The sequence below is a fragment of the Centruroides vittatus genome, unplaced genomic scaffold (genome assembly GCF_030686945.1).
Source record: "Centruroides vittatus isolate TY-2023 unplaced genomic scaffold, ASM3068694v2 contig_401, whole genome shotgun sequence".
Lineage (NCBI taxonomy): Eukaryota > Metazoa > Arthropoda > Arachnida > Scorpiones > Buthidae > Centruroides > Centruroides vittatus.
In genome coordinates, this window is record NW_027122216.1 from 523,840 (window position 1) to 547,164 (window position 23,325).

Sequence of the window (23,325 nt, forward strand, 5' to 3'; positions counted from 1 at the left end):
TTTCAAAAGAATCTGATAATAATTTTACTTTTCTAATCTTTTATTGTTTGTAAAGACAATCATAACCTCTGAACAAACAATGGCTTCGCTGTATTCTGAGACTAATGTTAAGATATATCCTATCATCACTTGCAAATATTGATCCAAGATATAAGAACTTATCTTCATGTTCAATCTTTTTCATAGAACATCTATTAAGATTTTAATTTGATAAGTTCATTTTATTTAAAAAATTTATGTATTAAATCGTTTTTATTTTACAGTTATATTATTATTATTGTTATTATTAACGAGTCTCATTAAAATTGTTGAAAAATACAATTATTATTATTATTATTTATTTATTTATTTAATGAGAAGAAGTGATAGAGAAGGTCGGCTTCACTGCTTAACTTATGATTTTGTGGTAAAACCAACTTTACAGGTATTTATAAAATTAAACTTTGTGATTAATTCGTAACGAAACGTCACTATAAAATGTCAAATGAGATAGTTTAATATAAAGGAAATAATTTTAATAAAGCATAATTAACGTTATACAAGGAAGTTGAATGAAAATGGCTATTTTTCGTTTCATTAACAAGAATGATTTCTTTTTTTTTTTTTTTTTTATCTTCAGTTGACTTCGAACGACAAAACTCTGTCTCACGTCTTTTCCTTATATTGTGCACTATATATAATTAACTTTATCTTATCGGCAAGTTTCAGTTGAAGAAAAAAAAACACTCAAGCAGAAAGAAGGAAACGTCGTTTTTTTTTTCTTTCTTCTTTCTCTTTTTCGTCTCTCTGTGCTATTGATCAGCTAGGAAACTCCAGATTTGTGCCATCAGGATTAACAACGCTGTACCCTACAACAGCAACGGACTTCGGCAAACACAGAAATTAGATAGCTACGGAAAACAAATAGGGCACGTCTCGAGCCTTTTTTTTTTCCTGTTTTATTTTTGCACCGTCTTACGTTTAATCAGTTATGTATGGATAAAATATCGCATCATAGCAAACGTCATATATATATACATTAGCTTAATATAATAGTTTTTCATACATCAATTATAATTGCACAACAACATAGAATTTTATCGATATTATTTCGATTATTAATGCATTTGTCAAGAGCAATAAAGTTTAATATCAACATAAAACGAAATTATTGGTAAATATCATTATTATATTTATAGTTGCAGAATTCGTTATATTATTGATCTAAGTTAATTTGAAGCATTCGCTATTTGCATTGAGAAAATGAGTAGTTTTGTTATGCATTTTGCTAGCTCTCATTAGACGAAATTCTCAAACCGCATTGTTTATTTATGAATGTACTTTTTTAATGGAGGGTCGATTCATTGTACATAAACATACTGATTGCTAACAACGACAATAACTAGAAGAACTGACCAACAAGTGTAAATAGCCACAATGTCCAATAACCATTAAGGCAATACATGCAGTGTGAGTGTATGGAGAATGGCAAACCACTTCTCGTTGCGAGCAAATTAGTCGACTCTTACACAAAATATTGTAATTCATTATGCAATGTCCTATTTCTATTTATTCCTTATTTGTCTAAACCGTATTTATTTTTATGAAATTTTCGTCTGCATATCTATATTTACATTTATAAATATTTATATATACATAATTAAAAATTAAATTATTTTTAAATTTTAAAGAGAAGATAAAGAAAAAAATTATTCAAAATTATTATATAAATATAAACGAAAATAATATAATTAATTATTTCATTTTTAATTAAAATATATGTATGGATTTTCCATTAACTTTAACGGATAACTTATGTGATAATTAACTTAATTAATTTTAAAATGTCTACTTAAATACATTTTATATAAATTAAAGCTTGATATTAGGAGCTTTAGCTTAATATATATATTATATTTTTTTGAGAAAAAAAGTTAAAATATTCATCCAATTATTGAAAAAATAAAAATAAAATAATAATATATATAAAACTCGTTTAAATTTTAAATTGGATAAAATGATGTTGGAGAAGCGCGATCTTCCTCGTGCATCCTCTTCCAACAAGGACAGGCGCGAAGGATGATGGGTAACGACGATCACTAACCAACATGGCCGACCAAGGGAGAGTGCAGTAACGATGTGGGTGAGTAAATTATCGTCTTTGTTGCATTCATCGACAGTTTAATTATTACATTTATAATTACGTAAGATGAAATGAAGTTTTTCGCGATTATTTCGCGTTAGGCCGATTTCTTATCGTGTAGATTGAGTTTAGAAAATTGGTTGACAACCTTACCCCCAACCGGATCAGAACTGGAAAGTGGATTATGGATGAGGAGTGAGAGGAAGGGGACGATCTTCGTCTTTTGATTGTAGTTTATTGCCTCCGAGAAACGTATTTGCCTCTTTCAACCCATACAATGTTTTGTTTTATATTTTCGTCAATTTCACTCCGTTTGTTTTACTCTAGCGAAAAACGTGCTTTTTTGATAAATGACTTTTCTCCTTTTTACAATTTTCCCTCAAAACAAGTGCGAATATTTCAATATATTTCATATATAGATACTTTTTTAAAAATAATAATAATATTAAGTTAATATAATCAATATTTCTTTGGGACTACGAATTTTTTAAATGAAATTTCTTCTTAAAATTTAATTAATTAAATTGATTTATTTATAATATTCAAGTTTAAAGTATTAATTTTAGTAAATTAATACTGATTGTTTTAAAAAAGGTTTCAAATTATTATTATTTTGCCTATAATTTTAAAATGCTTTTTTGAATATTTATTTTTATTATTAAGAGATATTTTATTGTTATTTTTCTGTAATTAATGAGTCTTGTGTAAATTAAGCTCTTCTATATGTACTTTTTAAAATTCATTTTCCTTTTTTCAGTGTTTTAAAAATAAAATAAACTTTTTATAATATTTGTATATTGTTCTTTTAAAATGAAAATGATTTTTCCCTAAAGGAAATAATTTTATCTTATTTAAATATAAAAATTTTAAATTAATTAAAGAAAAAGAAAATATTCAATTTTTTCTATAATTTATTACAATTGAAAATTTAACTTGTTCGATTAATTTTTTTAAAAATCTAAATCGTCCTATTTTATACTTTATAATTCCTTCTTTTTTTTTATTTTGGATATAATAAAAATATATTAAATTTTAAAAATATATTTTTTACAGTGTGTTGTTAGTTCTGAACTTATTTTATTCGTAATAATAAAAAATTAACTTTAATTAATTAAAGAATAATAGCTTAAGAATCTATCAAAAAATGTAAATTTATTGATTTATATTCTAAATTTTATTTATTATTTTTTTTTTCAACTCAATATAATGGAAAATATAGGGAAAAATTTATAATAATTATAATATTAAAAGTTGCAGAAAGCAGTACCAAAATATTTATTTATGTATAAAACAATTAGATGAAAACAAAGATTTTACTCTTTATTTCTTTTGAGCTTATTATGTATAATTATTAAAAAAATTTTTTAATGTAGAATACTTCTGAATTTATACATATATTTTTTATTATTTTGTTTTAAATGATGTTAATTTCTATAAAAATACCTGTATTATTCTGTCATAAATAATTAATTTTTATGTCTGAATTTATTGTAATTATTTATTTTATATTTTTTATAATATGAAAAATTTTAGGAATGTTTTATTCAAATTTTTACCCATATTTTTAAAATATGTAAATAACTCAAAAGTCAGCAATTTAGTCTTTACAACAGTTAACCATCTTGTTCAAATCTTTATCAATCATTTAAAATTTTTTATTGTTTTCACCAGTTTTATAAAAGAAATACACATTGTTTTAAATGCAACTTTTTATTTATATTCAGAGAATATACTTGAAATCAGGACTGCTGAGAACTTCTATGGGGCCTGAGAGTAGAGAAAAGGCCCTTTTTTCCATAGTTTTGGAACAAATGAAATATGTAGAATGTTTCTTCTATTAATAAAAATACAGCCTTAAGGATCTTATTTTTTGTTAGTAAAAATAACATTAATTTATTTGGGCAGGAACCACTATGGGCCCCTGGGTCTGGAGAACATTTCTATCTCTACACCTCTTGAAAACACATGAAACAAAATATGGTTAACTTGCTTTTGGTCCTCCCTATGTTCCCAATGTATGTACATTTCTTAGGCATGACTCTATATCAGTGGTTTTTAACCTGGGGTGCGTGCACCCTCAGGAGTGCAAGAGAGCATTTCTAGAGGTGCGAGAGAAATTTCAAAAATTTAAAAAGAAAATAGCTAATGTGCGTATGGAAATGGAATTTGAAAAACTAGCTTTAGAACAGTTCTGGTGTAAACAGTTAGAAGATTATCCACAACTGGCAAAAGCAGCACTAGAGACACTTTTACCATTTGCCACCACCTACTATTGTGAAAAGGGATTTTCAGCAGTTTTGCACAGCAAAACAAAAGCCAGAAATTGCTTAAATGCATCTGATGACTTATGCATGGCTCTTTCAAAAAAGAGCCTCATTTTAATAGAATTATTATGAATAAACAACAACCACCTAGCCATTAAAATTTAAAATTTTTTTTAATGTTATATAGTAATATATATTGTATAATAAATAAACATGGCATTTGTTTATGCAACAAATGTTTTTTCTTAAATAAAAAATATACACATTTTTTAAGGGGGGTGCAAGAACTTATTTTCAGATTCAAGGGGGTGCTGACCACTAAAAAGGTTAAGAACCACTGCTCTATATGATTAATATGACTTTTTAAAAATAAAAAGTGTAAAACTAGTTCAATAAAATGATTTCAAATTAATTCTTTATATTCAATTTATAAAAGTCAGTTTCTAAATTCTTAATAAATATTTTTCGGTCTTACATCTTAATTTTTATAGATAATAAATATAACTATTCGATTAATGACAGTAAATAATTTATATATTATTTTTTTATTTTTATCTTTATCATTAAAATATTAAATGTTTTCAAAAATAGATCAAATAATTTATAAAAAGTTGATGTTAAATAAATAATTATTAGCAATGCTTTTTTAACAATTATTATAAAAAGTTATGCTTGCATTTATAGGTACAGTACATTTACTATATTTTATATATTATCTAGCATTTTATTATAATATTAGTTATTATTGAAATAAGAATTGAAGAGTCAACATCTTTTAAAAACAGAATTTTTCAATGAATAGCAAATGCAGAGTAGGATTATTTAATTTGTCAAACTATATGAGAAGGTCTTTAATATATTACTTTATATGATATAATGGTTTAGAGTGGCAGTATTATTAAATCCAAGTTATAATTGAAATAATAATTTTTTTTTTTAATATAACAAAACTGTGCTTTACTTATAAATACAGTATATATGTATGCTTTGAAATAATAAAATAGGAGTATGCATTTATTATACTTGGTAAAGTGCTAACATACTTGAAAATTGCAAGTCCAAATTTCATTTTGGGCCATGTTTTTCACTAATTAATTAATGCTAATTATTTAATTATTAAAATTGTTAATAGATAGTAATTCACCTACGTTAGCATCATATTCTTCCAATCATTAAATAATAGCGTAAATTAAGCTAAATTAAACATTAAATAAATGTTTATTATTGCTTTTATTAATTAATGGCAATATTTCTTTAGTAGTTATTGCAATCAATTACAATACATTATAGTTAAAATATATTTATTATATTTTTTTTTATATCAATAGGTACAACAATTATTATTTTAGCATTAGCTATTTATTAGTATTATTAAAATATTCATAGAAAAATAAATATTTAAAAAAAAATTTATTTAATTTTGAATGAAGACTGATATATTTTGCCTCCTTAAGATATATAAATTTCAAAAATGAGTAAAAAACATTTCTAATTAAAAGGCTTAATTTAAAATTAAATAAATAAACTTTGTCTTCAAATGCATCATTCTTTGTTCAAATGAAACAAAACAAAGACTTTTTATTCAAATTTCAAACGATATGTTTGAGAATGAAGTGTAAAACTAAACATATTTATGTAATGTGTTAAATTAAGAGTTGTGCTATTTAAAAGTTCTTTTTAATTTAATTTTATTCTGTTTTCAATAGGTGAAAAAAAACAGATTAACTTATTAAAATGTAAATAAAATTTATTAACATTAATAAATTGTTTAATCATTAAGATGTTCTTATTTAGAAAAGAAATTATCATCAAATTTTTTACTGAATTAATTGAGGTTAAAATTTTTAGATAGTTTTCCATTTGAATAATTTTTTATTGAGAAACAAGTTAAAATGAATATTTTAGCAGTAATGAAATAATAAATAATGAAATATGATCTTTCTGAAGGGCTCATTTCTGAAGTAAAACATAACAGATTAGTAATTAAATATTTTTATTTTTGATATTTTTTTATAATTAATAAAAATAATATATAATATTGTTAAGATACAATTTCTATACCTTATAGAAATTAATTTACCAGTTTTTCTAATATTTTGATTTCGAAATACCTGAAGTTTAATGTATCTGGTCCAAGAAAATATAAAACTGTAACTGTGAAAATTATGAAATTCTTAATTTTATGTGTTTTGAATTATTGTAAATTATTGTTATAATGACATTTTATATATTTTTATTAATAATAATTTTAAAATTTTTATTTATTTAATAATAATAGTTGTTTTATGGTAATCATAAGCACTATCTCTTTAATGTATATTATTGTTTCCATAATAAAGCTATATGTTATTAAATAAATTTAATAATAAATTTCTGACATTTGGTATCAAGAATAGATAAATTTATTTTAATTAATTGAAAGACTATGCTTTTAATCCATTCATTTTAGTTGATTTTTGTACATTTATAGGGTAATAAATTGATTTTCTATAAATTTTTTCCTGCTGTTACCATTCTAGTATAATAAAACTTAAATAATTATATACTTAATGATTTAATAATTTGATATTAATAAATATATTTAAGAATGACCTAAACAAAAAATGATTTAGCAAGTAATTTAATTTTATAGCAATTGTATAACCGATTTATAAGAAAAATAAATTTAAATCCTACTCTAAACCATTCTTTTTCTAAATTTGTATAAATTGAATTATTAGACAAGACAAATGATTTTCCATAAAATAGATAAAGTATGATTGTTTACATTTACATGACATAAAGTTTTATCATCAAATATAATAATTCTGTAAATTTTATAACATACCTAATAATAATCTAATCGGAGACACATTCAGAGAGATGCTGTAGTGTCATAAGCATCCTTTGACATGAAAACAATAGTTTTGTTATTTTAAATTAAAAATACTGTAAATATAATACATATCAAATGACTTGGATGGCAGAAAGCAATTTTATATAAACAGAGAAAAGCAGAAAAATTTAAACTGATATTTCTCTGATAAATGTCTAAAAATATGAAGTACAGAATAAAGATAATTACGTATGAATTCAAAATAACTGTAATGTTGACAATTTCTAGTGAAAATAAGAAATGTAATGATTTTATATCTTTTCTGTTCCTCCTTTTGGAATCAAACTGAGTATAAATCAACTGTAAGTCATATAATTTATCTACCAATTAAAAATTAATAAAAATAAAAAAACAATATTTTGTACATCTGATGATAGACTTGGTTGTTTTTCATTTTTTTTTTTATTTATTTATTTCTAAAGAACTTATTAGAAGAGTTGTTTTCTTATTAATTCAAAGTTATCAATTAACCATTTTCCGTTCAACAATTTTAAAAAGCTAATGAAAAAAAACTGATGTAAAAAGTTAGGTAATTGAGGTAATTCTAAGGTAATTGAGTAACGTTCTCTGAAAAACAAGGGGCACATGCCTTGATATCTCTGAATCTGCTTTGAGCAGCATCCATATTCTCAAAATTGTGGATATGCCACTGATTCTAGTATACAATATTAAAATCATTATTAGAGTATAATATTCTAAAATTATATGATTTTTTTTAAGTGTGATGAATACATTATCTTCATATATAATATTACAAAGGAATATATTTTTACAAATATCTTGTGTTGTTACTTATCAGCATCGGTCTTCTAAAATTTATCATTTTTATTAACAACTTTGTATTATTGTTATGGGAAATATTTTTTATGGTATCCATTCTATGCTTTTTACATTTTAAAACTGTAGATATGCAGCAGAAGAGTGAAAAAATGGCACAATTCTTAAGATTTTGTTTTGCTTTTGCAAAAAGCTACACTTTTCTCCAAATAATAAAACCATGGATTGCTCACTATATTACTATTTATTATATTTACATTACGAAAATAGCTTAAATAATTTGTTTTTTCAAGGATACAGTTTTTTATTTTGCATTAAAAGTTTTTAAAATCCTTTAAATCTGTCTTTAATATTCATCTGTAAAATATTTTACATTATTGAATTATTGTGACATATTATGTAGAAGTCCCTTGAAGATAGGTTTCAAAAATTCAAAAGCATTTGTAAGGATGAACAAATATATTCCAAATTAAAATAGAATTCTTTTATTTTAAGTATGTTAACATTTAAATATTTGGAACTATTGTTTCTAGCTTAGAATTATGCATGAAACAAAATTTTCACAAAAAATACCATAATAATAATAATAAAAACAAAAGAAACTTATCTACAATATAATACTGGTATAATATTCTTCTTGTGAAAATGACATTAAAACAGTAAATAAATTTTAAATAACGAACACTTTTTTGGAAGTTTCACTTTAAAAATCTAAAACTTTGAAAAAGTTTGTAAGGTTACATACGATAATCAATAAAAACGATGATGTAGTTTGTTGACTTCATAAAATATTGTAATACAATTAATTTGGTTAAGAATTTTCTATTGAATTCAACATTTTTTGTATTTATTACTAGTAAACAATAAAACTTTTTAAAAATTTTATATATTTGTTAAAAATTTTTGCAATATATAGTAATTATTGTTTATTTAGGGAATATGGCTTATCATATTTGATGTTTTTATAATTCTGTTAAGGTATCAAAACCATTACATGTTAATGATAGATTGAGATATTAACATTATATCATTTTATAATTTTTAAGCACAAATTAACTATTATTGGAGATTTCCTCAATTTGAAATTCTTACTTTTATCCCTATCTTTTGAATTTAATTTTTTATTTAAATATATTATTTACATTTCTTCCGAATCATCTTCTGGATGATTATATCAGTTCTGTTTCTGAAACTAACTATTAAAATTGAGCAGTAAATATTATTTTAAATTAAAAATTATAGTCTAGCAGAACAAAGCAGTTTTAAAAGTTTGTTGTCTAGAAAGTAGTGAATACATATACAAATTCATAAATACGAATAATGGCATAAAGTTCATTATCTCTGTAACTTTATATCTTCAAAACTACTCCCAAAATTTTAAATATTTTATATCTATTATTATTATTATTGTTATTATTATTATTATTATGTAAGGCATTTAAGGCTGCTACACAGTTAAGTAAATTTTAAGGTTTGGCTTTTTTTCGTCAATTTTTGACTTTCTACTTTTCCAGGCAGTGAGAGGACCTTTTAATTTTACTCATTATGGGTTTGGCCAGGTCCACTATGGGATGACCAGATAGTGAAGGCTGGGACTCAATATATTAAAGACAGACCATTTAAAAAATTCCTAGGGTTTTTCACCATTCAGATTCTATTCCAGGTCCCTCAGATCATTAGGTTGACGCCTTAACTGCCTCTACCGCCTAGCCATCAATTAAGATTTTGCTGTTTTTTACAATTTATTTCATGTGGGTGTAGTGACAATCAGTCTTTAATTCTGACTTTATCCTGCAATTGAAGCAGTCTGAAAACATTTACCTAATTGGTAGTTTGATGATTTGTTTGTATGATTGTGTTTCTTCCAATTTCTTTCAATAGTATTTGTAAGCCATTTGGTATTAAAAGCTAAAGGTATTTTGGTGTTTAATTGAAAATGTCAAATAAAAAATAAAATAAAATTTGCACAAATAATATAAATTTGTTCAACTTTGTCAATAAGGATGCTCTAATTTTTTAACTAAAATTGAAATATTTTATTTAAGCAAATTCTATTATATTAATTGATTTTTTCCCCTATTATTTTTACTGGTTTTCAAGGTCTACAACAAGTCTTCCATTTTTATATACAAACAATATCTTTTTAATACATTTTTTTATGTGGATTTTTCACAAATGTATCTGATCTGTAAAAAACAAAATTGAATATATTAAATCTGATACTAAGTATAATATTTATTAAGTAATATTGTTTATATATAAATTATAAAATACTAACTATTTATTTATTAACTTAAATAAATAAAAAAAACAAGCACTATTTTAAATTATTTTCATTCAATACTTTCTGTTATATTCAGTATTTTATAATTTAGTATGTTATGTAACGATGTTGGCTATATGATATTTAAAGCTTTAAAATTTAAAAGTTACTTTTGAAATATATTCTGTAAATGTACAAATAGAAACAACCAATTTTATATTTGTAAATCTTCGTCCGATGGCGTTAATTATAATTAATTAATTCTTGAAGATATTTACAATTTTATATTACTACATTATTATTTGTGTTTAGGCATTTGTAAATTTTAGAGATGGACAAATACCACCCACAAGTACTTGAATACTAGAAAGTATTCAAGTATTTGAGATTTTGAATATGACGTTGCAAAAATAAATTCGAATACCACAAATACCTCCAACATCATGCCATATGTACAGATAACAGAAGCAGAGAAGATCCTGAAAGTGTTTGAATGCTTCTTTTTATAAATAAAAGTCTGTTGTTAGTGAAAATGAGAACAATTATTGATTAATCTATTATAGTTGAGATAAGTTTCTAAAAAAAAAAAGGCATTATAAAAGTCAAAATAAAAAGTGTGAAGTTTCATTTCTTAGAATTTAGTAAATTGCTTTTCTTTTTACTTTATTCAATTTATTAATATCTAGAAATAAATAAATCAAGTTAATAATTTCATTTAATATTTATTATTAAACTAAATAAATTTTATAAGGTAATTAAGTTCACTAATTATTCAAGTATAGAAGACGTGGTTAATATTTGAATTGGAGAAAAGTGATATTCACCCGTCTCTAGTACATTTACATATGTGTGCTCTGTCTTGAAAATGATTTGTTTTGTTGGGCTGCAATTTGAAAAAATTGTAGACCTATAAATTTCCACTGTCATCCGTCCATCTTTCCTTAATCTCAAGAATTGAGTTACATAGATGAAAGCTGAGACCATATATGAAAAGCTTAGAGACAGGAGACCCTGATTAACTGTATATGAACTTGCGATGCAAACTGAAAGTCATGTTATTTTAATTCAAAACTTTCCCCTGAAAGCAGTTAATAAAAGACCAGCACAACTCTTTGGTTAAAGGAAAAGTATGATGTACAGTACAAGGGCAAGATACTACTACTAATAATTTGAGGTGGAGAGCATATATTTTAAATTAAATAGATTAAAAATTGCAGCTCAGCATTGTGACAATGTTATAATAAATAATTGCTTGTTATATTTGATTTTTAGAAAAAAATTATATTCAAAAATTTCTTTCTAACCATTTATGTATTTATATCTATAGACGTTATGGGTTAATTTATAAAAAAAATTAAAACTAAATTTTTAATGTGCTTGACGAAACCTAGACAGTTAAAGCCTAGAGAATTGGGTGTGGAGTGTCTGAACCTTGTTACGCATTTGAAAATTTTATTTTAATTATTTCTGAGTTCCTCCAAATACATAAATTCAGAAATTTGGAAATGAATTTTATTGGCAGTTGTTTTAAAAAAACATTTTATATTGTTATTGAGTAACTGAATATTTTAAATTTGTAATTATAGAATGAATTCTTAATAAATATTAAATACTCTAATTTCACATTTAGTTTTTAAGTATTTCTTTGAATTATCAAATTTCACACTTACAATTTGATGATAATAGTATATTCAGATGCCTTTTTTCTTTGATTCAGTTATCTTTCTGCCTAAAATTAAATTGAAAACTAATTCATACAGTTATTTTGGTTTTGTTTCATAAAGTTAATATCTTTGTAGAAGAAATTTTTAAAATTAATTATATTAAATTTGAACCTCTAAACATTTCATATTAATATTTCAAAGGTCAGATTTGCAGCTGGCTTTTTGATAATATACAGAATAAATTACCAACCAGTAATTTTAGAAGGATCTGATAAGTTCTTTCCCTATTTTGCAGTGGAATCATGTCTCTATCGCTAATTAAAAGCCATCAAAATAAACACTCAGTTGATCTGATACGGTTTTCTTTTTTAATTGCATTGATTTGATTGAATTGATATATCATCGACATATGATGACAATTCAAAGAGAGAAAAAGGAAACTTGTAAATAATTTTTTGTCGAAGGGTATTGTTTCTACATTGAAGCATATGTATTGTATTATTTCGTGTAAATTGTTAAACATATAATTGATAATCTGTATATAAATTTTAGAGTGTAGTTATATTTTAAAATGTTTTTGTATAAAGTTTAAAAATTTATATATTAAACAAATTCTGAATTGTTTGTTTATGGCATAGATGTTAATATATTAAAAAAATATTTTTTCACAATTAAATCAAAGCAGAACATGAAAACTCGAACTTTTATAGTAGTAAATCTTCTAATTCTTTTAATCTAACATAAAGTTGTTTTCCAAATATATCTTGTTAATAATTTAATAGAATGTTTTGAAACTTCTACAATTTTCTTTCTAAATAAACTAATTCTGAATACTGTACATTTCTTAATTTAAGAAATAAATGTTATGCAAAGTTGTTAAAAATTTATTTTTTAAAACAAAAAATAGAGCAAGAACTATAAATTATATATAAATGAAATTAATTAAATTAAATGTTTATTATTATTATTATTATTATTATTAGAAAGATAATTCTATATCTGTATTAAAATAATTCAGTTTTAAATACTTAAAGAAAATGTTTTTAATTTGTATAAACTACCATAATGCTGTTTCAGTAAATAACTTATGAAGTTTTCATTTTATAAAATATATTGATTTAGATATGTTTTCATTTTTATCTTATATTTATATACCATATTTTACGGACTATAAGACACACTTTTTTCTTCGAAAAATTGCCTCCAAAATTCAGGTGCGTCTTATAGTCCGTAGCGTCTTATAGGTATTTTTTTAAAAAATTGCTTAAAAATTAAGGTGTGTCTTATAGTCCGTAGCGTCTTATAGTTCGTAAAATACGGTATATCTGAAATTTGCAAAAATTTGAGTGTGTTTTTGATAATTTCTCTCTCTCTCTCTCTTTACAAAAATATCACTTTTTAATTTTATTAAAATTAAAAATTTTAATAGAATTAAGTTTGTTCAAGTTTTCTTTGTAATTAATACTTTCAATTAATGATGATATTAATATTAGAACCATGCTTTCTGTTATTAACTTTTTAATGTTCAGTTTAATTTTATTCACATATATAACTAAAAAAATGAATAATTTTATTGTATTCAATTATTTTTCTTGATTATTATTAAAAGTAATTGCTAGATAAAAAAGAAATATTTTACAACTGATAAAAATTTATTATATAAATTTTCTTTGTTTACAGAGAAAATTGGGATGGAATAACTGAAACAATAGCTGTAAGACATCTAATTGACTATTTCCTCATTATCTTGTCTATTCCATTCATTCTCAATATTTATACTGATTGCCAAGCTACTTTAACTAGTTTATAGTGTTTTATCTTTATTTTTTCTTTGTAAATATATATGTAATTTACTTTATATTGTAGATGAATTATTGAATGAAAATTGTTTCAAAAAATTATGTAAAATGCAAAATTTTTAACTTCTATTTATGTATTTATGGAGTTTTAGAATTAATTAGAGGAGGATTGAGAGAAAAATCCGTTATTTAATTTTGTAAATTTCTTGCAACAAACTATGTTCTATTAATAATTCTATTAATTCAAATATGTAATATTACTGTGAAGTAATATTATTCAAATGAATGAGTTATATTCAGTGCTGTAGCCATAAATTCAACATAAGGTATAGTTTTTTTCAATGTTTTTTCTTTATAATTTATGAAAAAAGCACAAGATATATGGCATTAGAAAGATATAAAGTACTGTATACATATCTGCAACTTAATCAAAATCATTAGGAAAAATATTTTAATTAATAATGTGTATAATTTCAGAACATTAATCATACAGTAAAGTTGAATTGTAGTAAAAAGACTTCTTATTTTTATCTTTTATCTTTGATCTTTATAATATATTAAAAAAATTGAAATATATTTTACAAGTTAATTTTAAATACAGGAATTTGTTTGCATATAACTAATATTGAACTTTAACTCAGGGCTGGTTTTGAATTGTTAGCTGCCTGTGTGTTACAGATATTTGGCAGTCCTTAACAATGCTGATTGCAAATAAATTCATAACCTAATAACCTACTAATATGTTTTAAGACAGTTTTATATAGTTGATAGTGATAAAAAACTGTTTAAAAATATTTGGTATATATTTATTTTAATCTTACTCAAATCAAGCTGCCTCATAGATAACAGGTACCTTTGTTCAAAGTTATATATTAACATCACATAAATTAAGAAATTAGAAAATAAAATAGAATTTTTCATTTGCAAATTAAAATGAAATTAATTTAAAGAGATGTTTCTTGCTTGTATATTGTATTTATATACTAAATATGTGTATATAAAAATTAATTTAAATATGAATATTTAAATTAATAATGTTTGTGTGCATCTCTTTCTTTATTTAAATTTCCTTCTGGTTCCATCAACAATTAAAACAATGGTATAAGTCAGTGTTTTTCAACTTTTCATTGAGTTGAATCTTGATTTGAAAAATAAAAAATCGTGGCACCCTTGACCGGCAGCAGATCTAGAATCTGAGTAAGGGGGGCTCAACAGGGAAGCAGATGAATTTTTTTGCAAAAACGAATATTATGTGCAATGCTGGAGTGGGGTCCGGGGAGAGAGTCCCCTCCCCGGGAAAAAGAATTTTAAAAATTGACAGTTTGAAGTAGCATTTTAACACAAAAATAGTGTTTCTATGTGTTCAAAATCAAAATTTAAGTCCATTGAATTTTGTCAATGAGTTATCTTGAACTACACTTAAGTAATTTTTCAAGAAAATTCCTAAAGGTCCTAAACTTTGCGACACCCCAATCGTGGCGCTGTGGCACCCTAAGGTGCCGCAGCACCCCGGTTGAAAAACACTGGTATAAGTAATGCTTTAAGATTAATGGTATGGGAATAAAAGTCCATTCAACATGAAAATTAAGTATAAACATAAAACCTTGTACCTATGTTATTTAATGCAGCCATTTACAATGAGTTATGTAAGTGCAATCTTAAACTTAATCATATGACTAACTTAGTCTTATGATTTAATTTGCAAACTCCAAGCTCAAAGTTTACAAACTCAAAGTTTTTATGCTTTTTATGTGATTTAAAACAAGAAACAATCGTACTGGTTATGGAATTCCAACTGATGAATTTTTCTCTGGTTCAACAGATAAATCTCCCATCACCTGTTGCTTGCATTTTTAAGTTTTCTGATGCAAAACACATGCTTTGGTGTTATTTATATTCATAAACTGCATAATTATACTAACTTTTTATCATCAGTCATCATCAATGTGTTTCATTTCTGACTACATATTAAAATAATATTAAATTATATTTGAATTTTATTTTTTAAAATGCACTATTGGCTGCCCTAGGAGTTTGGCCACCTGCATGCATGCACACCCTGCACACCTATCAGAACCAGCTCTACTTCAACTTCATTAGCACAGTCAATGATTATTCTTTCATTTGGCAGTTGGTTACATTTACTTTGGATACAGAAAAGTTAACAAATCATAGGGTTACAAAAATCAAAAACTTCCTTTATCAATTTTATGCAAGAATATGCAGTTAATTTTTGACAATATTAGTTGATATCATTTTGAATGATGGAAACTGACTTTTTGAACCCAAAAAAACAAATCTATTTACATTAAAACTTGATATCATTAATCAAATGTACTATTGAAAAATTATTTTGATTACAAGATACAAAGTTACTTACGTTAAACATTAGAATATGATGTCTGTAATTAAGGGCAAAATTATTGAAATAGCTTCATAACTTAAATTATAATGAAAAAAAAAAAAAAACACTATGTAACAAGCTGGTCTTGTGCTAAGGATAAATTGTGTAAGTTTAACACACCCAGTAGTTTTTTTTATCAATATAAAACTAAAAATAAAGTAGAACAGTATCAGCAGATTCTAACACTAAAGAGCAGTGCTGTAATTAGCTTTTCATGTGCTCTATGCAAGATTATATTTTTGGCTTCCCTTTTTAGAAAAAATAAAAAACAAATATGATAGAAATGATCAGCTAATTTTTAACTTTAACAAAAATACATTACGAAAATTGGTCCCTGTGTTGGCAAGATTTAAAGTTTGAAAATGAAAATATAATATTGATTATTTTTTGATACTCTGATTTCAGAGCCCTCTTTTGTCATGGGCCCTGTGCCTGTACACCTATTGCATCTGTCTAGCTATGGCACTGTTAATAAGGGACCAAGACCCATAGAAATAATAAGCTTTTTTAAATGGTTCAACCAGGATTTAAATACGTGAACATCTTTCCCAAATATTAAATGATTATAACAAGTAAATTCTAGTGTGTCAAGCTTTTATTTTAACAACTTTATGATAAATTTGAATAAACAACCTGTAATATTGAGAGAAAGCAGAGATCTACCTAATTAAAGCCTAGCAGCATAGCTTGAAATGGAACAATCAATTTAAATAAGTAGCAGATAAAGTGTACATGAGTTCTTTTAACTTTGTCTAGAAAACTTATTTTCTATATTGGAGAAGCATATAAAATTGAACTTAATAAAGACTTAAATAATTTAAAAAATAACTGGTATTTATTTAACTTTAGGTTAGTAAAACAATAAATTAACCACTTTATTAATTGGGTAGATTTTTTTATAGTTGACACAAAGTGTCTGTTAAATAATCAAATATAAAAATCATTTAATTCCAAGGTATTAATATTTATTGACAACTACAACTTTTTGATTGTTGTACCTACGAACCATTTACCGTATCATTTTTATGCAACAAATCACTTTTCGTGAGTATAACAATATTAGATTTATTTGAATTAATTTTTAACCCTTCATCCAAACAATATTTGTCAAACAAATTAATTTTACAATGAAAATTTATTTTACTTGTTAACAAAATAGCCATAGGACCAGACAGTAATTTTTCATTTCAAATTTAAACTTTTTTAATAAGAGTTCTATAAAAGCTATTCTGGAAATATTGCATGGCAATATTAATACAAGTTTCTGCTGTTAATAGAGATCAAAATATCCCACTGGTTTTTCTGTCATTGAGTATGGTCAATAGCTATACAATTTACCATTTTCACAAAACAATGCACATTTTTATTAAACAGTTAGCATTTGTAATTTCTGTATGTTGGCAGTAAAAAGAACAAATTCATCAGTAAGTAAAATATTTCCCAATTTAATTTTTCTGTTATATCATAGATTTTTTAAATAAAAATTTTCTTAAGTGGCCAATAACTGTACTGTTTACCATATTTTCTGCACAACATATTATTGTTGACAACTATCATTAAAATATTAGTCTAAATGATTAATATTGTAATGATCTATTTGAATATTATTATTATTATTAAATATACAGTTATTGTTAGTATGAAATGTAAAGAATGAAATGGTATGGACTCAAAGGATTGTCATTCTGGTAGGATAAAGAAATCCAATAGGTTGTCATTTTAATGGATAATTATGTTAAATTGAAAGAACAAAGACCATAACAAATGTACAGATTTTGCAGACAACCTTGTATTATCAATGTAAGAATTAACTTACTAACTGGAACCAAATCAAAAGTTTTAGATAAATCAGCCAAAAAAATCAGTAAAACCTAATTCCTTTTTTGAAACATTAATTGAATTAAGCTATTTAGTATAAATATACCATCCATTGTTTCACTAACTCTATTAAAATCAAATTGTTGAAAAGTAATAAGATTTTTCTGTTTCAATCAACACAATATCCTGTTTGATAAAAATTGCCGGGACAAATATATTTTTAAAATTCAGTAAAATAGACAATACATAAGTGTTTTTATTATTTAAATGTCTACCAGGGAAGATTGTATTATTAGGACTTATTATACTGGTGTCCAAGTCCTGCAAATTGAGGAAACGTATCCGGAAAAAAGGAAAAATCTTTATTGTTTGCCTGTTTTTCTTTTTTTCTGGATACGCTTCCTCAATTTGCAGGACTTGGACACAGTGCCGTAACTAGGGCGGTGCCAGCGGTGCTCAGGCACAGGGCACAGACCCTGGGGGGGTGTATAAATGACCTGGACCAACTTTTATATCATAGTTTTGGGGCGTAGTTACAGAAGCTCGCACCGGGCGCATAAAAGACTAGTTACGACGCTGCTTGGACACCAGTATAATAAGTTCTAATAATACGATCTGTCCTAGTAGACGTTTAAATAATAAGTCTTTGTGTCCTTACGTATTAATTCTTAAAATTGTATAATAAGTGTCTTCTTGTTGCCCTTTGCATGCACACGAGGAAAATTATGTATTGTCTACTTTACTGAATTTTTTAAAATTTTCTAAATTTTGAAAACAATATCCTATTTTTAACATGTGAGCAAAAATTTTCTAAGAGGTAACAAGCAAGGCAATTGGATGGTAATTTGCAGAGTTACTTAATGTTAATTCTAATTTGTCTAAGTAAATATGTCCAGCAGTTTGTCTTTACTAGCATAAAATGTGTTAATATACTGGTATTAATGGCAAAGAGCCTTCTTGATTTAACCATAGATCATAAAGCATAAGTCATTAATATAGGAACACATAGCTTCATAAATTTTATGACTGATTATTTTATTAATTAATTTCATGTCACAATATAACTTCCAAAAGCTGGAACAGTTCAATGAACACATTAAATGTTTTTATGCACTACTTCCAGCACTGATATTTAATAAACATTAGAAAAAATGAAAGAAAACAAATATATACATAACATTGTTAGATATGTAACAGCATGGGCTCAATTTGTGAGTGAACCCAGGGTGTCCCCCAATGGGGAGAGACAAAAATAATACAAAGAGTTTATGATGCACAAAAACTCAGAACAGCAGAGGCCATTGTTATTTGTAAGCAGGTGCAAAAAGGGGGATGTGTAATAATAAAGACAAATTAAACCTGCTACAAGCATGGCAAGCAGTGATAATTTTAGATTGAATGTTATAATCTTTAATTTTTGCAATATGTTTTAATTGTTTGATTTTAACGTTTTTAATGTTTAATTTTTGGAAATATGTTTAAATTTTGGAAATTTTTGGAAATATTTTAAAATTCTTATTTTAATTTATATTACAACACCAAGGTGTAGAATGCTCTGCATTTCATATGTTTAACTTTATTCAGAGATACCATGGATCAAGAATTGTTATTGGGCTGCAATTTGAAAAAAATTGTAGACCTATAAATTCCAGTGTCAGTTGTCTGTTTGTTTGTCTATCCTTCCTTAATCTCGAGAATAGAGTTAGATAAAAGTCAGGACCAGGTATCAAAAGCTTAGAGGCATGAGGTCCCAACTATATACAAACTTCCATTCTAGACCATAAGTCATGTTATTTCAATTCAAAAATTTTTCCCTGAAAGGATTTAGATAGATGACCAACACAACTCTATTGTAACAAGTATGATGTACAGGGGCAAGACACTATTAATTTGGAGTAGAGAGCATATATTTTAAATTAAATAAATTAAAAATATGATCATCATAATACTGGACTGCAATTTTTAATGTCTCAATAAATAATTGCTTGTTAACAATTATTTCATTATTTGTGGTGAAATTGAAAAAAAAAACTTTCACATCACTCGAGGGAAGGTTCTCTCATATAAATTTACAACACACATGACAGGAACCAGAAAATATGAGAGAATTATTGCAATTATAACACATTGACCTTATTGGGCTGCAATTTGAAAAATTTTTACTGTTTGTCTTTCCTTCTTTCCTTAATCTCGAGAATGGTGTTAGATAGATGAAAGTCAAGACCAGTTATGGAAAGCTTAGAGGCTATTAACTGTATTCAAACTTCTGTTCTAGACCAGAAGTCATGTAAATTCAATTCAAAAGTTTTCCCCTGAATGGAGTTACATAGATGACTGGCATGACTCAGTTGTTAGCAGGAAAAGTATGATATACAGGGGCAAGCTACTACCAATTTGAGATGGAGAACATGCATTTTAAATTGAAAATAAATTAAGAATATGATTAAAACTTACAACCTGGAATTGTAACAATGTCACAATAAATAATTGCTTATTATATATATAAACATCCCAAAATCCAATATTTTAGTAATATGCCAAATGAATACTGGATTATATCAGGCTTATAATCTGATATAATTAATTAAATATTGTAGCAGTAAAGTAGCCCGATTTAATCTAGAAGTCATTTGGCATGTTTTATTTTTGATAACTCTAACTTTTTACAATAAACTGTTCAAAAAGAGTTGAAATTTTTGGTAACTGTATTTTTAGTACCCTTATGACCTACTTCTCTACATTTATTAATCAAAGTGGCATATTCTTTAAAAGTCACAAGACCAATATGTTAAATCTCACATTGTTTTTTTTACTCAATATCTGAAAATTTAAGATACAGTAATACCTCAGTTTTTGTTGACTTTGGTTATTGTTGGTTTCGATTTTCATTGATTTTTTCAAGAATTTGTCTCGGTTTTTGTTGGTTGCCTCAGATTTTGTCAGCATGCCCATGTGACCTTGCTGCTAATTTTGTGAAAACAAAGGGTGACCCATGTGTTTTCCTGCTCACTGTGACATTGTTTCTCGTGTGAGCGCCAAACAATTCCATTGCTTTCCTTTTCTTTTAGCTCCATCATGGAACCAAATAAAGAGTCAGCCAGCCCTTTGAAGAAGAAGGTCAGAAACATGATGGAGTTGAAGAAGGAAATCATTGAAAAATACAAGCGTGGCATTAAGATTGCTGAAAACATCCTCATGTATGGGAAGTCTCCATCCACGATAAGTTCCATTGTGGATGGTGATGGGAAAAAGGAAGCAATAAAAGAAGCTAATGTAGTGAAAGGCATGAATGTGCTAACAAAACAGAGATCGATAATCTTTTATATTCACTTTATATGGATTTCCTAGATATAGGATATTATTTGTGAAAAGTGGACAAGTCTGTTCATAAAATCTGCCTTACATGATCGTTCTAAAGTAGTATTACTAACAGTACAAAGAGCTTTTGAAAAAAGTACCCTTATGAATATGTTGAAACAATTCCTGCTCGGGAAAAAAAACTATTTATGGACCTGAAGATCTATATTGAACAAACTTTATTGGAGCACTGCAAACCTCATCCTGTGATACATATTGATCTTGGGAGTATTTGTGGTAGCCATTTTGCTGAAGTTAAGATGAGCCTGACAATGGCTGTGAATAATGCATTCTGAGAACGTAAATACCTGATGGAGAAGACTGATAGTGGTGCATTGGTTTGGGCAAGCAACAATGCTCTGGACATTTATGTGGGATTGTTTGAGATATATTTTGATCCAACCAAGTGTAGAAAGAGATTTGATAATTAGCTTATCCTTTTTATCCAACATTTTGCATACACATTATGCAAAAAATGTTTTCATACTCATCGATGAGTATGATGCTGCTGCAGTGAACACGGTATTTGAGAACTGTTCAAATAAGGATGACATTGCCTTAATACATGCTTTACTAAGAAATTTCATGGCTAAGACCCTGAAATTCTATGATTTCATAGAACAGTCATTGATATTTGCTTGTGTTCAGTTGGTCAGGGCCTTTTGCAGACAGAATTATAAAACATTATCTATTCCTAAGTGAATCTTGATATGCACTGTACTTAGGATTTACAGGAGAGGAGCTACTTCAGAGATCACAAGTTAAAAATATTTGCGGTAACCTCAAAACAATTCACCAATAGTACAATGGATATATTGTGTCTGGTGATAGTACTTTGAAAATATACAGTAGCTGGTGAGTCTTAAATCACTTGCAAGAAAGTATCAATTCCAGAAAGCCCAAATTTTCATCCTACTGGATTGACACAGGTTGTGTGAAAAACATCAAGTTGCCGTTCACAGACCCTTATATTCGAGAGAAGATGGAGGAAATTAATACTCTTGATGGTAAAGTGAAGATAAGAACGATTACAACAGTGATTCTTGAGAACATAAGGAGTTTAAATGAACTGATTTCTTTAGTTTGTTGAATTATCAGAGGAAACTGTGGATTTATTTTTACAATTCTTGGCTGATAGTGGTTACTTTAATATATTACAGGTTGATAAGCTGAAACAGCAAGTTGTTGAGAATGATAATGAAACTGAAACAGAAAGCAGAGATGAATATATAGAGGAAGACTCGAAATATTGTATTTTGAAAGTACAAAATTTTGAAATTAGGAAGCATCTTCTAGATGTTTGTTATAACGAAGCAATTAATATTAGAAATAAATACAATCTGAAATTTAGTGATATTAAAACATATGTAGATGCTCTGCAGTCAGTATTAGAAAATACAAATGAGAGGATGTTTGTTGATCTCACAAAAGCTGTGGTTGCACTATTTCCAGCATCAAGAAAGATGATCAATAATGAAAATGAATTTCAAAATGTTTTGTATACTTTTGCACATAATTCCAGATATTTTGTAACACACAGTGTAATGCAGATCAAGAAAAACAAAAAGGGACCAGGGATCCTGCATAGGATCAACAAAAAGGTCACTACAAAAAAAATTAAAAGAACATAAATATGGTATAGACAAAAGTAAGAATACCACAGCATTGGCAACATATGCATCAGACCTGGATATACATGCTGACCTAGGGAATGCTACCCATATAAAGAAATCATTCCAAATGGACCATATAAGAGAATTGGAAATATACAAAGTTAGCAGAGCAGGGAACTGTATAAATTATAAAGACAACAATACTATATCATACGCATGGCAATATACATATCAGAAAGATCCACAACAAAATTGACATCTTATCCATAGAATTTTGGGATAAAATATTAGTATGCAGACAGTGAATGTATATAATGGAATAGAATATAAATAGCCAAATTAATTTGCACCAAATAATTCGAACACTTG

The 23,325-nt window shown here is 26.0% G+C and overlaps 1 protein-coding gene and 1 pseudogene across 1 annotated transcript in view; both read left to right on the forward strand.

Moving 5' to 3' along the window:
* Window positions 1-1,960: 1,960 nt before the first annotated feature.
* Window positions 1,961-23,325, forward strand: part of LOC136976534 (uncharacterized) — a 54,526-nt gene continuing 33,161 nt past the window's right edge. Inside the window, exon 1 of the mRNA XM_067271841.1 lies at window positions 1,961-2,122. The gene's annotated coding sequence lies outside the window, so the exon portion shown is untranslated. The remainder of the gene's footprint in view (window positions 2,123-23,325) is intronic.
* LOC136976570 (uncharacterized) lies at window positions 21,062-22,974 on the forward strand (annotated as a pseudogene).